This window comes from Calonectris borealis, chromosome 3, assembly GCF_964195595.1.
Source record: "Calonectris borealis chromosome 3, bCalBor7.hap1.2, whole genome shotgun sequence".
Classification (NCBI taxonomy): Eukaryota; Metazoa; Chordata; class Aves; order Procellariiformes; family Procellariidae; genus Calonectris; species Calonectris borealis.
In genome coordinates this window covers 127,241,813-127,260,778 of record NC_134314.1, presented here as the reverse complement: position 1 = coordinate 127,260,778, position 18,966 = coordinate 127,241,813, and the positions used below count along the sequence as shown (strand labels likewise).

The 18,966-nt window shown below is 43.4% G+C and overlaps 1 protein-coding gene across 4 annotated transcripts in view; it reads left to right on the top strand.

The window, feature by feature from the left end:
- SPTBN1 (spectrin beta, non-erythrocytic 1) overlaps positions 1–18,966 on the top strand; it is a 136,248-nt gene that overhangs the window by 62,264 nt on the left and 55,018 nt on the right. The window lies entirely within an intron of this gene.

Below are 18,966 nucleotides of genomic sequence, written 5' to 3'. Positions count from 1 at the left end.
TTTCCTGCAAGAAAATCTTATCCCCAAATCCCTGCCTATGCCCAGGGATAAACAGAGAGCTCCCACTGCCAGCTGACAAGTTTGGAGGAGTTGCTGAAGTACTGTCTTGCACTAGGGCAGCGAGGTCTTCTGCTACACCCAGGATCCTCTGAAGTTATGTGGGTGCCTTTTGAAAAGACAGTTTCAAGAGCTGTCTTCCTTGTTGCAAGATTTACCTTTTAAAGGATTTCAGTCTCTTGCGAGCAGTGACCTGCATAGCTACAGGCAGTGATTAGTGAACTGAAGGACATCCTACTTTGTCTACCAAATTGGTCACTGGCATTTCTTGTCATGGTAATTTCTGTTAAAGGTGAAATGCAGGAGGGCTGAATTTCATTCCAGATGAAATGTGTCTGGTTTACATGGATTTTTTTTTCCACCTTCTCAGATCCACTCAAGTTGCAAATACATTCATATTCCTGTGGCAAACTTTGCTTGATTTTCTGCTGTCTGCAACCGTTCCAAAGCCTGCATGTGTCACAGCATACTTCAGTCTTCTGTTTTTGGTGAACACATGGGTACATGAGGAAGGCCTGTCAGATTTGCAAAGAGTTTTTAAGTGATCTCAAACAAAGTGTTTTGAAAGTGTATTTCTGTGATAGCTGGGCCCTTATTCTTTCCAATGTAAAGGTTCCTGCAAATGTATCTGAATTCTAGACTCAGTTTTAGGGCATTTTAGCCATCTGAAGCAAAGATGGTAGCTGAATATTGGTGAAAGTCTCCTCTGTCTAGAAATATTTCAAACGTGCAGGTTATAAAAGCGACCTTGCCAATTAATTGAGTGTATAATTTAGGGCTGTATCTTGGAGGAAATTGGGTAAGTGTTGTAACTAACATGTGCAGGTTCTTCATTAAAATGGACATTTGTCACAAATCACTTGCCTAGGACTTGTATTTGTCTACTCATAAATCCAACTGGTCGAATTCAAACTCTTTGCACATCCCCTTGTAGCACAGAACTCATGCAGAGAATCACAGTGAGACAAGGCTGCTCAGAGCTGCCTTATCATTTCTGCCTCAGCCAGAAGTAAAAGCCTACAATTACATTGTAGAAGTTGTGGAATGGCACACAGCCACCATTATTTATTCCTAGTCCTAAATGTTGCAGCAGGGGACAGGGAATCTGTGTTTCATGTCCTTCCTTCGGGCAGGGACTGATGAGGTGAGTACAGTCAGAAGTGAAAGCCGTGTTTCAGTGACCACGCGTGTTGTCTGTTAATTTTATTACACATAAACTATCTAACTTTGCCTCCACACTTTTTAAATTTTTGCCTAGATGACGTATAGCAAACCCATGGAAGAAGATTTTGCAGAAGGTTCTGGAATAGTTTTGTCTATGAAGGATAAACTTCAAAAACACCTAGGAACTTTAAAAAAGCATTCAAACCCTTCATTCCCATTCTCTCCCAATCGTGATATTAAAAAAGCCCTACAAAGCTAAATAAGAGATTTTGAGTAAAACTTAACAGGAAGTTCTTGTGAAAGACTTTCTTTCAGAATGAACAGTGAGAAATAAAGTCTAACATTATTTTGCGTGTCCCTGTTTTAAAGGGCTATTCAGGACAGTATGGCAACTCCATCTTTACTGCTAGATAAACTTTTACCATGGCTCAAGATTAAATGAAGACTAAGAAATTTCTCATTGTTAGAAAAATAAACCAGATTTTGATAATCCCATAGCTACCGAAGACAACATTTTGTCCCAAATTCCCACTTTCTCTTTCAAAAAGCATTGAAATTTTTTTTGTCTTCCAAATTTCCAGAAATTTACCTTTTCTGGTTATGGGTTTTGGTACTTGTGAAGATACAGAAAGCAACTTAAAAGAGCACAGGGTAAGGTATTTCTGCTAATATGGTCACTGTTGATACAGTTGAAAAAGTAAACGTTTAAATTGGATTTGGCTCCTCACTGAACTAACTGTGAAAATTCACAACTCTGAGCTGTTGCCTCAGGTTTTTTGTAGTCTGTTCTCTTCAGTTTCTATTTACATTATGTTTGTAATATTTGTTTTTTAACTGTGTGTATAAGAAACTTAATTTTAAAACAAATAGAAAACTCTAGGCTCTGGAGCATAATTTTGTTTAAAAAAGGGCAATTCTGGTGTACTTTTTGTGGCTCTGAAATTGTGACGTAAACACAGCTTGTAAGCAGATATTTTCATATGGGACAGTAAGGTATTTTGAATACCCTAGGGGGGATTTGTTGCCAGAGTGAGAACAGTAAAATGATTTGTGTGATGTCCTTAGCTGGTGTAAATCCCCGTAGCTCTGCGAATCTGGAAAAGCAGCCGTTTGTGCTAGCACAGGAACTGGCCCTTTTGTGTTTCTGCATTGGATGTCTCAAGTAAGCTAAATGCCACAGACCATCCCAGTGTTTCGAGGGCATGTGGTAACCACGTAGGAGTACAGGCTCCTATTCCAAATATTTTTCCTATCCAAGAGCCCTATTCAAATTGATTGTGGGTTTTGCCATTAACTTCTGTGGAAAATGGGGCAATAAAAAAAGACTACGGACAGAGATGAAAGCGGTGATAAAGAGCCAGAACAATGGTAGGCTTTCATTCCTGAGTTCTTTCTCAAATCTGTTTTGTGATTTCCTTCTTTTTCGTCTACGTTTCTTTCCGTCTTTCTGTTTTCTGTTGGGTGCATGCTTTGACTACTAAAGTGGATGAAATGCTCCCTAAGCTAAGGAGAAACGGTGAAGAAAATCAAATTACAGATTTGCAACGTGATTCACAAAATCCTCGTTTCCTATTCCCTGTCCTAAACTACTTTTCTGTGATATCCCAGCGCAGGACATGGGTTTGGTAGGTGCACCCCTTCTGCTCAGAGTCTGAATTTCATGTAAGCATTCATTGAAAGAGTATTCGATTACTAACAGTTCTGAAGGTCTTTTTGTTCCTGTTTACGTTGAATTGAGAAGTATTAAGTGTCAGCTATTAAGTAGCAGGGTATGACAATGACATATTTTTTCCTTATGTGAAAATGAATTATCTTCATTGAATAGGCAGGTTTGGGAAAACTGGTAAGCCAAATATTGGGAATTAGTCTCTGTTAACTTGAAAAGCTGTGGTGAAGGAGATGGAATAAAATAAATAAGGTGCTTTAGAATCTACTTTGCTCTTCCCACAAGAAATCAAATCTGGAATTTCATTTGGAAATTTGTATCTGGGGCTGGCAGGTAATGCTTCTTTTCCCAGTGTCATTGTTCAAGTGATGTTACAACTCCAAAGATGAAGATTATTTAGTAGTAGTAGGCAAACAACTCCCCTCCCAACTCAAAATTAGTCCTTTCAGAGTAAAGGGGCACTCATGGAGAGAGTAAGGAACTTGTGGATTGCTCTGCGTTCCAGCAGTTCTGAAATTGAGTAGAAGAGTAAGGCAAGCAGACGCAGAGGACAATGTGCGTGCTCCCCACCTGATGGGAGCAGGGGTGCTTCGGGGAGGAGGGCCTTACTCTGAACTCGGCTTTGAACACGTAATTTCATTCACGTACTGAACATAGTTACCACCCAAAGTAATTCTGGCCCCACTGTCCTCTGTGACAGCCTGAATGTAATTAAGGAGGGCATGCGAGCCTAAAATTGCTTGCTGCTCCTAAAAACGCATATAGCTGAATCCTTGCGTTTCTTTCAGAGGAGAAGAGACAAGAGGGCTGGTGACCACTCATGCTTGTGACTCTTGATGTGGAGTCCAAGGTCACGATGGCCGGGAGAGCCCATGTTAACACAAAAGACCTTGTACACTTGCTGCTGGAACAAGGGTACCCCGGGCTGAGAGCCTCCTTTGTTGAAAGAGAACTACTGTAGCCAAACTAATATTAACCAGTCTCGTAGCCGTGCTGAATGCCCCACTGTTCCACTTAAAAAGAAGCTTAAAGAAAAAAGCCCTTCAGTTTTTGAGGGGAACAGTGCAGTTAAGCAGACACGCAGGCAGTTGCTGTGGCATAGTCTGGGGGCCACGTCCGTGGCTTTTCAAGGTCTTGTGAAAGATCTGGCATTACCGAGTGGCCTTTTCATGAGGTAACTGGAAATGCTGATAATTCCATGTTCAATCAAGTTTGTTTTGCTCATCAAAATGAGGAGCTGGAACTCTGGAAAGCACGGGCCCAGTTACACCTACACGACAAACTTACACCGGACAGGGTCAGTTTTCTGTTTGACAGGTAATCGGTAGAGTGCACAATCCTGCACTGTTTTTAGTAAAACTGTATTAAGGTTGTTGGGGGGGGCAGGAGGTCATAAATATGATTTCTTGTTTGCAGGTTTTGAATAGTTCCTATGTTAGCAAACAGAAAAAGTATCATCCCAAATGGCATTGCACAGGAATCGTATTTGGTGTCCCTTGGAGAGACTGCAAACATCTCTGCCTTGGATATTGTCAAAATGGAGAGGCATATGTTTCTGAGGATTGTTTTGGGATTGGTTTCTAGAAGTTTTCTTGTCTGATTTAGTTCTATCAGAACTGAGTTTTCAGGTAGAATAGCCAGAGAATTACATACCAGACAGTGAAGAAAACGTGGTGGCAAGGTACAAAAAACATCTGTATTACCACAGCACTCTAATCACAAGCGAGGAGCGGCCTTATGCCTGCAAAGATTAAACAAAACAATGCATTGTTATAAAGAGATTTAAGAGTTTATCTGAACAAAATAAATGCTGGCTGCTCAGATTTTTCTTGGAAAAAGACCCTATGGTTTAATAAAGATGCCTAAATTTAACTTAATGACTTGGCAAACTCTTCAGAAAATCAGCCAACGTGCAGAGCCCACTTCTCAGACAATCTAAAGCAAGGCAGCCCCATTAAAGGCCATGAAACCGCACAACAGTACAGTGCTGAGGGACTCGCTCGTGGGATTTTGTCTCTCAAATTCAGGCCTGCTCCTTCATTCTTCTCAAATAACGATTCCTCTTCGGTTTCAGCTGCTGCACACTGATACCATATGTTGGGTTCAGTCTTCCCCTTCCAAAAAACCCAGAAGTCGAATTCTTAGTGTTCATTTTGTCCAGGCAGTGTTTCCAGTTTTTGAAAACAGGATCTGATTGTGATTTGGTTCCAGGAAAAAAAGAAAGTGAAAACATGGCTGTCTCATCTGTAGTTAACTAACTATGGTTTGCTTTGAGTAATAATTAATTCTGCATCTAGTTTAGTATCTTTCCACAGTTATTTCCAGGGAAACTAGATTTACTCTGGTAGTGCAACGGCCATTTTTTTCAGGGTGTGTTCCTCTTTTCAGCTTTTCCAGATTGTCTGGCAATATAATGAAAGAGACTGCTCTGAAATTGCGGATGTGACTGTACTCTGATTGCAATTTAAAATGAGTAATAGCCATTATGGAATGGCAATTAAGTAAGGCTCTGAATAAATAGGGGAGGTGTCTAGAAACATCAGATGTTGGTTGCGTTCTGAACTTCTGACCTTTCTGTTATTCTCATGCATTGGGGAGTTCAATAATTTGGGTTAACCTTACCTTTAAATGCTAAGTGCCTCAAGTTGTCTAAATAAAAGTAATTCCTTGGGACGGCAGTGTCTGCACCCACAGCGCCAGTGGGTGCACCCGCTCTCACCCGCTGTGCCAAGGGGGCTGTGCTGTACCCCTGCACGCTGGGGCTGGAGGTGCTGACAAAAGCCACGGGGTACGTGTCGGTTCTTCGTCCAAGTGGATGAAGTCTAATTGGATCGAGGCTTTAATCTCGAGCCCAAAGCAGAAGGAAAGGGTATCGGGAACTCTTTTAGCTATGGCTGTGGGGACTGTATTTGCTTTCTCAGAGGTGAATTGCATCCCGTTCCCTCTCTGTGTCATCACAGGCTTCGTTCACCCTGGGCGGTGCGAGTTGCATTTCATCCTCATGGCCTCACCTGGTAACAGGAAAGTGTGTTTCACTTCCAGCTCAAGGAAGTCGTTCTAGAAAATTGGCGATGCCCGTAGACAATTTCCTGACCGTTCCCTAGGTGACGTTCTGGCCACTGTCGCTTCTACGGGTGCGCTGATAATGCATCCGCCTCTAATAGCAGGTTATGTGCTGGTTGCATCTGGACATGATTGTTCATAGCTGTTGCCTAAGTCCTTACGGAAGGAATTCAGAGCGAGACGTGGAAGTTACGGCACATTTTTTCCGTAAATCCGCTGCTGCTCACATGATTAAGTCCTCCTCTCTCTGTCTCTCCCCCCAAATAAATACCTTCATAATGATGCCTGATAGGGTATGTTATAAAATGCCCATGATATAAATTCGTATTTCCTGGAACATTTGCTCTTAACAGGCGAGTTGCGCTGGTATTTGCCAGCACGTTGATGCTAATGATGCTCTGTGCCACTTGAAAGATGCTTATGTATCCTCAGCGCCTGGGGCCAGCAGTGTTCCAGCCAGTTCCTCACTGCAGATGCTTTTTTTCTAAATAAAAGCAGCCGCAAGTTGACCTGGAGAAGAGACAACACTTAAGGACACCTAATATATAAAATCTTTAGCTGTGCAGCACGTCCTGGCAGCGGTGTCCTCCGAAGGGGTGGAGCGTAGTTCCGCGCTGGCTCCAGGAGAGCTGCTCTCTAGGCTGGGTACAGCCGCACTGGGACCAGCACCTGCCGGTTGTAGCAACACAAAATAAAACAGCAGCTGAGAGGGGACTTGTTCCCCCTGTTGTTCCTGAATGACTAAAATGACTGGACAGCGTGGTGTGATCTCCGCCGTACCCGTTTCAGTGGGCTGGGTACGGGGCTCTCCTTTACCTCTCTTCCAGTCTCCGTGAGCGTGGCCGATCCCAACCAGTTCCTAGCGGTTTCAAGTGTACATTTGTGAACTACCTAATGCCGGAACGCCTTTTGTTTTCTGTGCTACGTAAGTCAGCTCTCCCTTCTGGTTTAGCTCCTGTTGCCAAGTTTAAAAACACTTCCTTGGCATCAGCTGCAGGTCACTGTGGACTTCATATTCAGAAGTGTATTCATGGAGCTTTTTCTTATGCATCTTGTGTATTTGAGTTAGGTTGAAACGTGCCCGTAAGTTTGGAGACCTGAAAATCAGCGAGTTGTCATGTCTCAGGCTTCAGGAACACACAAATAAGACACACACAGTCTGTGTAAGATGTCATAAATGCATTTTCATGCCTGTGTACACACGTGTATCTGTATGATTTGGCTATAAAGGTGTGTAAGATGGATATAAGCACACAGATCGTCTCAGTTCAAAGAGCCTGTTCGCATATGGAAGGCAAATGTGCAATAGTTCTGTGCTTAACCAATACCTGAATTATTTTTAATGACATTAATATTACATTAACAGACAACTGAGAGCATTAATCAGATACTTAGCTTTCAGAAGTTTTTGTGCTCTGCGTTTCCTTTATTAATTGCCATATCTCATAGTTTTTAAAAAAAAAAAAAGAAAAAACAAACAAAAAACCACTGTGTCACATTTTGAGGGAGGGGAAAGCCCAGAAGACAGAGCCCACGTGCAACGTGATTAAGGAGGCATCAGTGAAATTACTTTGATCAGGAGTGTTTGGGTGCTTCTTATATTGATTATACTGAGCTGATGATGTTTGGCACTTAATTTTCTCAGTGTGCTAAAAATCAAAGAAAGTAAGTGAAGGTAAATTATTGGGAGCTCTCATGGATAACTTCAACAGAAACCACACCTTTGTACCCATGTAGAGCTTTTCAGTTTGCGTAGTCAATGCATTGCACAATCAGTACGACTCACAAGTCTACTTTTAAGACTAGAAAAACAAGTGATGTTTCTGGATGAAGATACACATTTAAGGTGTTCAAAGTATAATTTTACCCAGCTAATTCCTTCAAATTTGCGTCACCTTTTAAATCTCAGAGAGATCTTCGAGAGTTTCAAACAAAGGGTTTTTTTTCTGGTACTGCTTTGAAAGTTCTTACATGGGCGGGAAATACTGTGCTGGAAAGGTATCTTTTTTCCCCACTCTTGCATAACTCCAAAGGCTAAAATGATTTTGCTTAAACATGCCACATTGTCCCACAAAAGCAGATCAGTAAATGACCTTTGGATTGGAATCAAACAGACCAGCAGGAAAATTTTGAGGTGAGGAATTAGAATGTATGTGCAACTTGTTTGTACCTCAGAAGTCCCAAGAAAGCAGGTATGGCATGGAAAGAAAGATTTATTATTATTTTTAATTACCATAAGGATTTCTTAAAAAAGGACTTTAATATACAGAGTGACTGATTGGAATGTGTGTGTAAAGTTTGCATTGTGGTTTCGGTTTTCTTAAGCAAGCTGACAGGTGAAGGCATCAATTCTGCCAGTCTCAAAAGACGACAACTCCAGGGCTTCAGCTGGAGCTCTGCATGATGGGTTTGCAGATTAGAGCCAGAGAAGATTAGGGATTTTTCCTCTAATGCTTCTTATTAGCAGTTTGTTTCAAATCTCATTAAAATTCATTCATTTTTAAAACTCCCTTCTTAGAAATAACTGCATGTTATAAATACCATGGTTCCTTCAGTTACACAAGTAATTTTTATTGTAATCTACAATATTTTTATTGCGGTTATTCATTCAGCTTTCACCTTTGGGATTTAGCTTAGATCTCAGGCTTGCTGAGCCATGGCCTGGCTTACCTGTGGTGTTACTGCTTTTCTTTGGCAACCTGTCAGTACCGCGTAGTGCGTCTGACTCTACAATATAGCATGCAATTAACAGTAGTAAGTTATTGCGTGACCATGGAAACTGGATGAACTAAACACATTGTTCAGCAAGGCTATGAAATCAGCTATTATTAGTCCCTGATCAATGCAGTGGTTGTTTAAATACATGTTCTTCCATTTAAAATATTCCTGTGATAATGAAAATTATAATTTAACAGCAATTAATTATAATGATAACATCTCTTAGCACCGAGATTTAATATTTTGAAAGGATTAAATGCATTTATTTTCTATTCATGCTTTTCTGTCATTAAAGTGAAATTAGATTTAAACATGAAACAACAAAGGTTTGGCACTTCTTTCATCTATTCTTCTTTCTGATTGCAATGAGTTTTTAAAGAAGCATGGTCAAAACATACCACAGCTTCGACTTTTCTCTCCATGTAATGTCTCAGCTTGTGCCACAGATGAAAGAAAAGATCCCACAGCCCTCTGAAATCCCTCGATGGGATTCCATAGGAATACTAGCAGTTCAGTCTTCTGGCCTATTCTTGTTTAAGCTTGCTAAAATTCATAGAATCACAGAATACTTTAGGTTGGAAGAGGAGTTTATTTGGTCCAGCACACTTGCTCAAAGCAGGGTCAACTTCAATGTTAGATCAGGTTGCTTAGGGATTTGTCCTGTTGAGATTTGAATATCCCTAAGGATGGAGATCTCCCAGCCTGTCGGGGATCTAATGTCTGAACACCCTCACGGTGACAGCTTTCTTCTTGATATCCCATCAGAATTTCCCTTGCTTGGCTACATCCAGCCTTGCACCACGAGCAGGTCTCCTTCCTCCAGGGTGGTGCGTGCCGCTGGAAGCTTCTGTCTGCGGTGCCAGGGTTTGCTCTGTAAAAGGTGGGTTTCAGCATCCATTTTTCTGTCTTCACGGTGACTGCTGAGTCCTGATGCCCATCCCTTACTGACTCATCTCTGCTTAACATTTATGATTTCCTATTTCCAAGTACCTAGATAAGGAGGATTCCCAGTCTGGTCATGTAGTTGGACTGTAGAAAAGCAGATTGCTAGTAGTCTTGTGTGAGAACTGTTGCATTATCTGCAGCTGCAGAGAAGAGGGAGGAGTGCTGAAAGGAAAAGAGAACAACAGAAATCATAAAAAAAAAACCCAAAACAAACCTCCTCCTTCCTACCCGTGTCTTTCCTCCTGTAAACAAGTGGGAATCCACTGTAAAAACTGTGTCATTCTGCTGCATTTACTGAACACGGGGAGAAATAACATGGACCTTATGTAGTGAAGTACCTGGCATGTTCTCTGCCTGTGCCAAGCCTTGCTCTCACCCTTGCTAACACTGCTAATCAGACAGTGGTTTGGGCAAGTATGGAAAATAAGAGCACTGCCCGCCCTCCAAAAAACCCTGGCACTTCCCTGCATTATGCTTATAATGTTTTTTAAAGGAAACTGCAAAGACCCCACAAGATTGTGTGTACTTGAAATAGTGCGGTGACCTCAGGTTTTCATTGTTCTTCTGTGGGAATTTCACAGTCAGTGTCCTGGGACAGGCCGATGCTTTTTCCATGCTCCTCTTAATGAAGTGATTTGTCTCTTACGCAAAGGGAAAAAATGGCAACAAGTGTAAACCACTGACATCAAATCAGCCATAAGGCATTTCTGTCCTTTTGTGTTAAGTGCTGACAACACTGAGGTATTTTTCATGCTGTTTTTAAAAGGAGGTCCATTTGAACTCTGTACTGCGCGCTCATTAGGCCATAAAGTTACTCCTTTATTCAACCGTACTTTTGCTATTTTTCTGTAAAAACGGTTCAGTAACATCTTTCTCCAAATCCATTTTGGAGATCAGGCCTTGATCCTCTTGAACATTTTTCTCATAATGGACTTCAATAATTTGAGTGGTTATATTGAAACCAGGGCGGATGATGGTGTTTAAAGCTGAAGATGGGTGTAGGTGTTTCCAAGAGCAGCACCTAGAAGTGTTAAACCATTTTAATCATCCACTAAAAGGGTTGCATTTCTGTAGCTGCTTTGCATTTCATGAGGAAAAACAAGAAGTCAGCTGGTATCTTAGAGTGCCAGCAAAGAAAGCTGAATGGTTAATGTTTATGAAATGGGCTGTGTGGCACGGTGTTTCCATTGCAGGGAGCTGGTCACGATGCAGGAGATACTTACACAATTTTGCGTTCCAGTTTTCCTGAAGTTAAACAAGCAGTTCACATAGCTTGCACCAACGTAGGGAGAGCTAAGCACATATTCTCTCTAAATCTGCTTAAATATGTCATCCTCTCTTCTGAATTAAAAAAAAAAAAAAAGGCTGAGTTCTTCTACCAGTTTAATCTGTTAAACCCGGATGACTTTTATGGTTCATTTATTTGCTGTGGGAGACTTTACAGCAACTTTTTGCAGATGAACATAATCATTCTTCTGCATGAATCCGAAGCTGGCTTTCAGGAGGTTTATTTTTGTATTGCTGACACCAAAATGCTATAAACTCTGTGTAAAAATAAAGACAATGAAGGGACCTGCCCTTCCACACCCTGTAATGCTTGGCTGGCTACCGGACATTGTTCTGTGCATCATTTTATTGTGTGACTGAGGTTTAGTGACATCAAAGAGAGAAAGCAGCAGAATTGTTTTTTCCACATGCTGCATTGTGTAGCTTTCCCTTTTCTCTTTTCAGAGCATTTTCAGCTGTGAAAGTAGTCACATGCTGTAATGCTTAGTAGAGGAGGGTAGATATTTAATAGGATTTAGAAGCTGGCCGGTGCTTCCTAGTAAAAGACAACGGATTGCTGAACACACCCCTGACTTCTGAACAATAGCCTCTGTGTAGCAGAGTCAGGAAAGCAGCAAGGATTTTGCTCCTAATGAAAATCACCAGCTAAACACAGCATGAACAAAATCACCTCGTTGCTTTGTCATCTTTCACGTTTGCATTCAAGTTCTTGTCTAAGTCATGTTCGAGCACGTAAAAACTTTGGCGTAATCTCACCATTTTTGATGGGGAAATCACACTGCAGATTACTTTGTGCCATAAAATAACCATAACAAATACATCCTACTTGCATTCAAAATCATTGGCTGCAGTTAAACTGTCTGCAAGATTAAACTGTCTGCAAGTAAAAATGAAGGAGATGCCTTTTTTTAGAGTTCACCTGTTGTTTCTAAGCATCGGACCCATGTGTATCACATTCCCTGTACGAGATGTGTGTAAATTTGGCTTCCTGCAGGTTTCATTCTAGGTTGTTGTTTGCCTCTGCACATGTGTGTCATGGACTTCTGTCTTCTACATTAAACTCATTTTTCCCCATTTTTATCAGCTCCTGTTTTCAGTCCTGACTCGGTTATCTGCAGCTGGAAAAAAGCAGCATCCACTGTTCGGTTTTATTGCCTTGCTACTAAAGGGGAGATAGTCATAGGACACTTGAACGTTAAGAGAAACTAATTTTATTTCCTTTTCTCTACAGACACACCTAACAGTCCTCCCCTGACTGGGTGATCCTTCCTCCTTCCATCATTTTCTTCCCTGTTGATCGATTCCAATGTATTTTAATTTAGACTCTCTGTGCATGCTTATGCATTGTTCTCTTTGGGCTTCTTACTGCCGCATGTACTAATATAGCGTGTACCGGGACCATGTGAAAAGGCCATCATTTTATGAGTGTTCATCCAAGCAGATGTTTCTCTCCTCAGCTGATCTGGGACAGGTTCACAGAGGTGCTTTTTTCCCCTCTGGGTTATATTTGGTGTTGCATTAGTTGACTGATTTGCGCTGCCACGCAGCCCCACAGAGGGTCCCAGCCCAGGGTCTCTCCCCGGGGTGGGGTCCTGCTAGGCTGTCAGGAGCACACAAAACCCAGCCTCAGCCTCCCTCCCCAGCATGGATCGCAGGCCAGGGCTGCTGGTAGTCCCCAACCTTCCTCTGAGCATGCAGCCCTCGGTTGGGACAGGAAATTTAAGGACCAGGAGCCACCAGCGTTCTTTTCTCAAGGTGCTACTGGGGTGGTTGAGCGAAGGAGCTCTTACTTGGTCCTGTCAGATGCGCTGAGGGGTCTGCGTACGGGCCTCGGGGCCCGGTACACTGGAGTTATTTTGTTCAAGCCTGCCTGAAACAACAGAGGTTAGACCTATATTGGAATTATTTCACGTTCAGTATTGGTCTTCTGTTACTACAACAAATGGTGAAGATTATTGCAGAACATGCATTCATGTTGTTTCCTGATAAAATCTTGTTTGATCACCACATTCTGGTCCCAGCAGCTGATCTGCCATTCTCTCAGGCATCTTTCTCAATTTAAAAACTTTCAAGCACGGCTGGAATTTTTGAAACTGTGAATATTACTGGCTATTTAACTCCATATCCTCACATCTATGAGAAAACATAGAGTGATGCCCTGCGCCCTGAAAACCTACAGTAATGGGAACGTTGTCCTGTGAAAGGAAGCTCTGTTTTCTCGGTGCACGGTTAACCTGGGTTATGATCTGGGGAATTCTGGGAAGCTGTGGATATTGGATATCACCAAAAGTGGTGCGCCTGGACCAACGCTCAGCTGATCCCCGAGTCAGTGTGTTCAGCAATGCTTCGTGTAGGGTGCACACTGGCTGCGTGTGTTGCTATAGTGAAAAACGTAAGAATTTTAAGCTGGAAAAATTACTTTCAACATGGAAATCAAAAAAGATGTAACACTGCAGGAGACAGAGGTTTTGGAGTTAGGGATTAAAACTTATCCTTAATTTGCCTTGCTTGAGGTGTCACAGGGATCCACAAACATGGGTAATGCATAGAGCGATCTGCCCTCTGGCTGGGCTCGGCAGGGAGGGTTTCGGTGCCTCTGAAGGCTGTGCTGTCCCAGGGCGGCTGCGTACACACTGAGCGCCCGGCAGCAGTCCTAGGCACTCGGTGCTCCTTTCAGCTTTCCTTTGTGCTCTAATTTCTGTTTCCTTCAGTAGCATTTCAGCTCCTTTGAGAGCACCCCTTCGGTGCCTATCTGATGGGGCGCGGAGGCCTTTGCCGTCCAGGGGCTGGCAGGAGCTGTTGCACACTGAAAGTTGTTTTACCTGCGCTGGGCTGGCAGCAGTGTGCGCCAAGCATATTTGCCATTCAGATTCAAGGTCAGTTTGTTGAAAATGTGGTTTGACCAGTATGGAAGGGAGCAGATCGTCTTCAAGCTCTTTTTAGAAAACAGGCGGCTCACAGGTAACCTTTGCCACAGCAGCAGTTAGTGCTGCGGTCGTGCGAAGGGACTGGGGCTGATAACGCTTTCTGGCATGTGGGAGCAGCAAAGGGGTCGTGGGGGCCCACGTTTCCCTCAGCCGACTCCTGCAGCATGCATTTTCCAGGGCAGTTATTAAGACAAATTCTCCGTTATTCTGGCATAGCCCTATTGAGTTCACTCAGCGGAGCTGAGCGTGTGACGGAGGGAGGATGGTGTCTGCGACCCCCCTCCCGCTGTCCCGCACTGGGGATTCAGCGACTGACACTCCTGGCTCTGGTCTTTCAGAAAGTTGACTACGTTTTTGCCAGGATTTTTTCTCAGCAAATTAGTAGAGGAAGAAGTGACTCTTCTCAAGCAGGGAAGGGGCTAGACGCCTGCTTTTGATCCCGTCCAGCCCTAGTTTATGTGAATTTCAGTCTACAAACTCCAGTTTATTTACTAAACTCCTAAACAAATTCAGTCCTTGATTTATCACAATCACAGAGCTCGAGTTTGCAAGCTGCTGTATGCTAGTAGTATTGTCATGGGGGTTTCCGTATAAAGGAAATTTCCTTCCCAGTGTTGCTTCAAGATAAGTTGGATTCTCTATTATCAATACTGCTCTTAGAGCGGCTTCCGTTTTCCTGCTGTGCATGTTTTGCATGTTGTGCATTTCTATTTACCCTTGGGAAACAAATGTTTTCACAAGCTGTAGGACACTTGGAGCTCCACCCATATCCTCTAGTTTTAATTAATCTTCAAAATCTAAAACTGTGTTTTTGAAAGTATGAAGGACATTTGTCAAAACGATCACATGAGATTCATAAATAGCGCTTCAGGGCCCATCGCTGATGTTAAATCCCTGGTGTCATCACTCATGGATGCTCCTGGCCCGTAGCGTGTAGGTTTTTACACAGCACTGCGTGTTAAAAGGGTTGTAGTTGTGTGCTTAGCCGAATTGTCAGAGCTGTAAGTACTACTTTTCTGCATGTATGTTTCTTTCTCTGAAACATATTACCAAAATTCATTGGTTTTAATTCTGTGCATGTTTTAACCTGAAACCCCAGAGCAGAAAAATAAAGTTTATCAGTTTGAAAGGGTTGGTAAAAGCGTTGCAAAAACCTGCAGTCATTGTGAAACACCATGTAGAAATAATCGGGAGAGGTTTTAACACGACCAAGCCCAGCCACGCAACTTTCAAAACGGGCTTGTTTTGCTTTCCCATGTTGTGGGAGCACAACAGGAGTTAAGCGATGCGGGGGTAAGAACGGCTGCGCCTTCTCCCTCCTGGTGTTTCGATCGCTAATAGTGTCAGCGGGGAATTAGAGAGCTGCGCTCCGCCCGTGCCAAGCGCACCATAAAGAGTGGCCTTCCTGGGTGACCGGCCCATTAGGAGACTGAAAGAGCTGCTGTCTCTCTCCGGTGGCATTTTTCTGAGATAAGTTGCCGGTTGTCCCCAAAAGCTGGCAGTGAGCAGGTGGGACCTGGCTCTCGCGCGGTGCCGCAGGGTTTTCCCACGGGGCTGGAGGCTGCACCCGGGCAGCCAGGGATCTCGCTGCTTTTGGCCGTTCTTGCTGTGCGTCGGAGGAAAGGAGGAGAGGCGGGAAGAAAATGAAAAGCTGGTAAAGTCTAGAGCAACGGAGTTGCTCAGACGCACGCGAAGAGCCGACAGTAGGCTCAGCATGTGGAGTTAGTGCCGAAACCATCACAGCTGTGGTCACGCTATTTTTATCTAGCGGGGCGAGCAGGGAGGAGCACGGCGCTGCAGAGGATGGGTGGGGATCAGGTGAGAGGAGGGAGCGCGGGGCGGGTGCAGAGGTGAGGGGCCAGAAAAACCAACCGAGCCCTTCAACCTCTCGCCGTAAACAGGAAATGGAGGACCACAGAGAGCGAGACAGAGGAAACGGGAAGGCAGAGAGGGAGAGGCAGCAACTGTGTTTGAACTAGACTAAAGAAAACACGCATAACAGCACCAAGCATCAGCTACCAAAGCGCAGAGGGCCTCCAGCTAGACGGGGAGGCTGCGTTCCCATCCACTCCCTCACTGATAATTGGGTGTGCTTAAGAATGCGGAGGCAACGCAGAAGAAAAGGGGTCACTGGAGCTTACTCAGGGTTTTTTCCCTGAATCCCTACTGCCTGAAGAATGCACTTGCACGTCCTCTTTTTGGGCCACCAACCGTGCTAGGGTGGGGAAGCCTTTTTGGGAGAGTCACCCCCGGGCCGCGTCGGTGCCTTCTGCAGGAGGGACCCGTCTTCCCCCTCCTGAAAGGGCTGCCTGGAGCTGGCTGATCTGTTGGCTTCCTTTGACTTGCTTTCAACAGCAGATGATCCTAAACTGGTATCAATTAATACAACGGCACCAAATTTTTCACAACCTGACTTGCCCCATCAATGCATTTCCCATGTCATGTCTTTTAATCGGTTCAAAATTAGGCCCTGACCCTTCATCTTCTTTTACTAGAACCACATGGACGTGCTTTTCTCACCCATTACTTTTACTGTGATCCCAAATTGGGAGGATTGTTGATAACCATAACTTTTGACCAAAGGTTTTTTAATGGATGGCTTCATGATGATATTTGATAGCTTTTTTAGTTTACATAATATTTTCTATCTTCAACTCTATTTTTAGGATCCTGTACATCCGTATTTCTCTTTGGAATGAATGTAACCGCAGGGATCTCTGAATGTTGTGCTCCTGTATAGAGACTACAGTGATTAAATAAACAAACTTGCTGAGCTGTTTTGGGGCTTGTTCAAGCTGGTGAAGGGAGATGTGGTAATTTCTGTGGGAATTTTCTTTAAAAAGCACCAACTATTGCAAGGTTTTTCTTCTGTGACTCATTTCAAAGAAATACTTCAACTAAAAGCATGGATTACTAGACAAGCAGATATGCAGATACAGCATTCCCAGGAACTTGCTATAAATAGTTCATAAAATATATATTTAAAGTTAGTAGATGCTATTTTTAAATCATTACGTGGATAGACAACTATTTCCACTAGTCAGATGCGTTGGGTTTTTTCTTCTTTGGTCTAAGATTGAACAAACTATGTTGTTGCACCACTGGTACAAATTGCAACACGGTTAGGAGACGCTGCAGCTTTTGACTGCAAAGGCAATATTTATTTTTCTAGTATTGGCTTGCTGCGACAAGGTTTGGGCTTTCCAACGAACTGGCCGTCCTGTTCGCACAGTGCTCGTTAACGCTGCACTGTGGAGCCTCGTGCTGCTGCCCCTGTGATCTTCTGGCGGTGAAGGGCGCGTGCGTCACGCAGTGGGGGCAGAGAGGGGGCAGAGGGTTGGGGGGCACGCGCCGCCGCTTTTGAGAAACTGCGGTTGGCTCCTCGGTGCACTGGAAAGCAAGCCGCAGTTACTGCAAGTTTCCTGTTTGCTTCCTCTGTCTTAGCAATCCTCTGCTTCATAGAGAGCGAGGGCAGACGAGTAACGCAAACTGTCAAGTCATTGAAAGCATATTGCTGTTTTATCACAAACCCCACCTTTTACATCTTTCCAAGACCCATTTTTTAAGTTCACACCTTATAGGTAGGTAAAAGCTGCTAAAAATGGGACAGTCTCGGTGCATTAGCTTTGGTCGCATCCTACCACATGGGTAGCAAGAATAAATTCAGAAATACATGGGAGGAACTGAAATCTTAGGGTGGGGTTTATGTAATTGGGCAAACCGCCGCTGAAGCGCTGGTCTGCTCTCCCGCTCCTGTCAGATTCCTCCTCCTTATCACCATTCTGCTATACGATTTCTTTTCTTACTCTCTTTTTTTCTTTTACTAGTTTCCCAGCTTCCTATCCTCTTCAGCCTCAACTTCTTTATCATCCCTTGTCACCAAGATCAGGCTTTTCCTGCTGTCCCCTGCGGGTGCGGAGGCTGTAGCTGGCTACGCACGTGCTGGGATCATGCCCCCACCCTGCTGCGCTGCCAGGAAGGGGGCACGTCCTTCCGTTTGAAGGACAGCATCCACTGAAACCCTGGGTAGTCAGATACAAACTCTGCATTGATCTGCACCGTCATTAACGTTTTCTGTGTTTCAAACAACCAACATACTCGGAGTTTTCAGAGCTGGACATGTTGCGTTTTGGTTTAGGATTTACCAGTCTTCATGTCCTGTTTCTGAACGTGCCACCTACTTTAAAGAGACTGATGGGAGGCTTAGATGCTCAGCTGCTTGGAAAAGGAGACCGCTTTCATTCGTATGTCTGATTATGGACTTTGGAGTCCAAGTTTGAGCACCTGTGTTCTGACAAATTTGGTCTGTAGTTGTTCCCAGCTCAGTGAAATGACTTTTTGCTAGCAAGGAGGGGCTTCATCCAAAGCCCTTGGCAACAGAATTTAATCACAAAGATGTATAATATTTTCTGACTGAGAGTTCTCGGCTTGGCAGATAGCTGTTTAGGAGTTTCTGAATTAACGTGGACTGTAGTGAGCCTGTGCATTAAGAGAGCTCTTGTGGCCAGTGTTTTTGTATATAAACAGTTGTCAAAGACTCCGGGAAGGGAAGGTGGAAAGAACCTGCTTTTCTATGGCTTCAAATAAATGCAAGTCTACTTCAAACTTGCAGTTATGGAAAAGTTCCATCTTGACGTTGTGTAAATACGGTTACAAATGTTGAATCTGCAAATAAATATTGTAATGAGAAGGGAAAAAAGTAAATGGGAAGCTTTGGTCTCTGCTCTCTTTTATACCTATCTTAATCCCAAGTGACTGCTGGTATTTCAGGGGGTCTGTTGTGAATTTGTGTGCATATTTGAGAGCAGAAGTTGGCCTGTTCTTCCAGTGGTGGAAGATAACTCTTGATCAAATTACTGCACAGTTTGGTCAGTCCAAAGGGGCTTTTACATTGTAGCTCTACAACAGACCTCTTTACACCTTAAGAAAGCTGCTTAGCTGAGCAGCAAGTCTGCAATCTATAATTCAGATTTATTCCATAGATAGTAACTCGGTAAAATTCCCACAGACATTAGAAAATGTCATAAAATAGGAAGAAAAGTGGATTTTCAGTGAAAAGTCCCAATTTCTTCAATGATTGTGCTAAGAAGACAGGCCAAACCTTTCATTTAATATTAGACGTGTTTGAACATCACATTT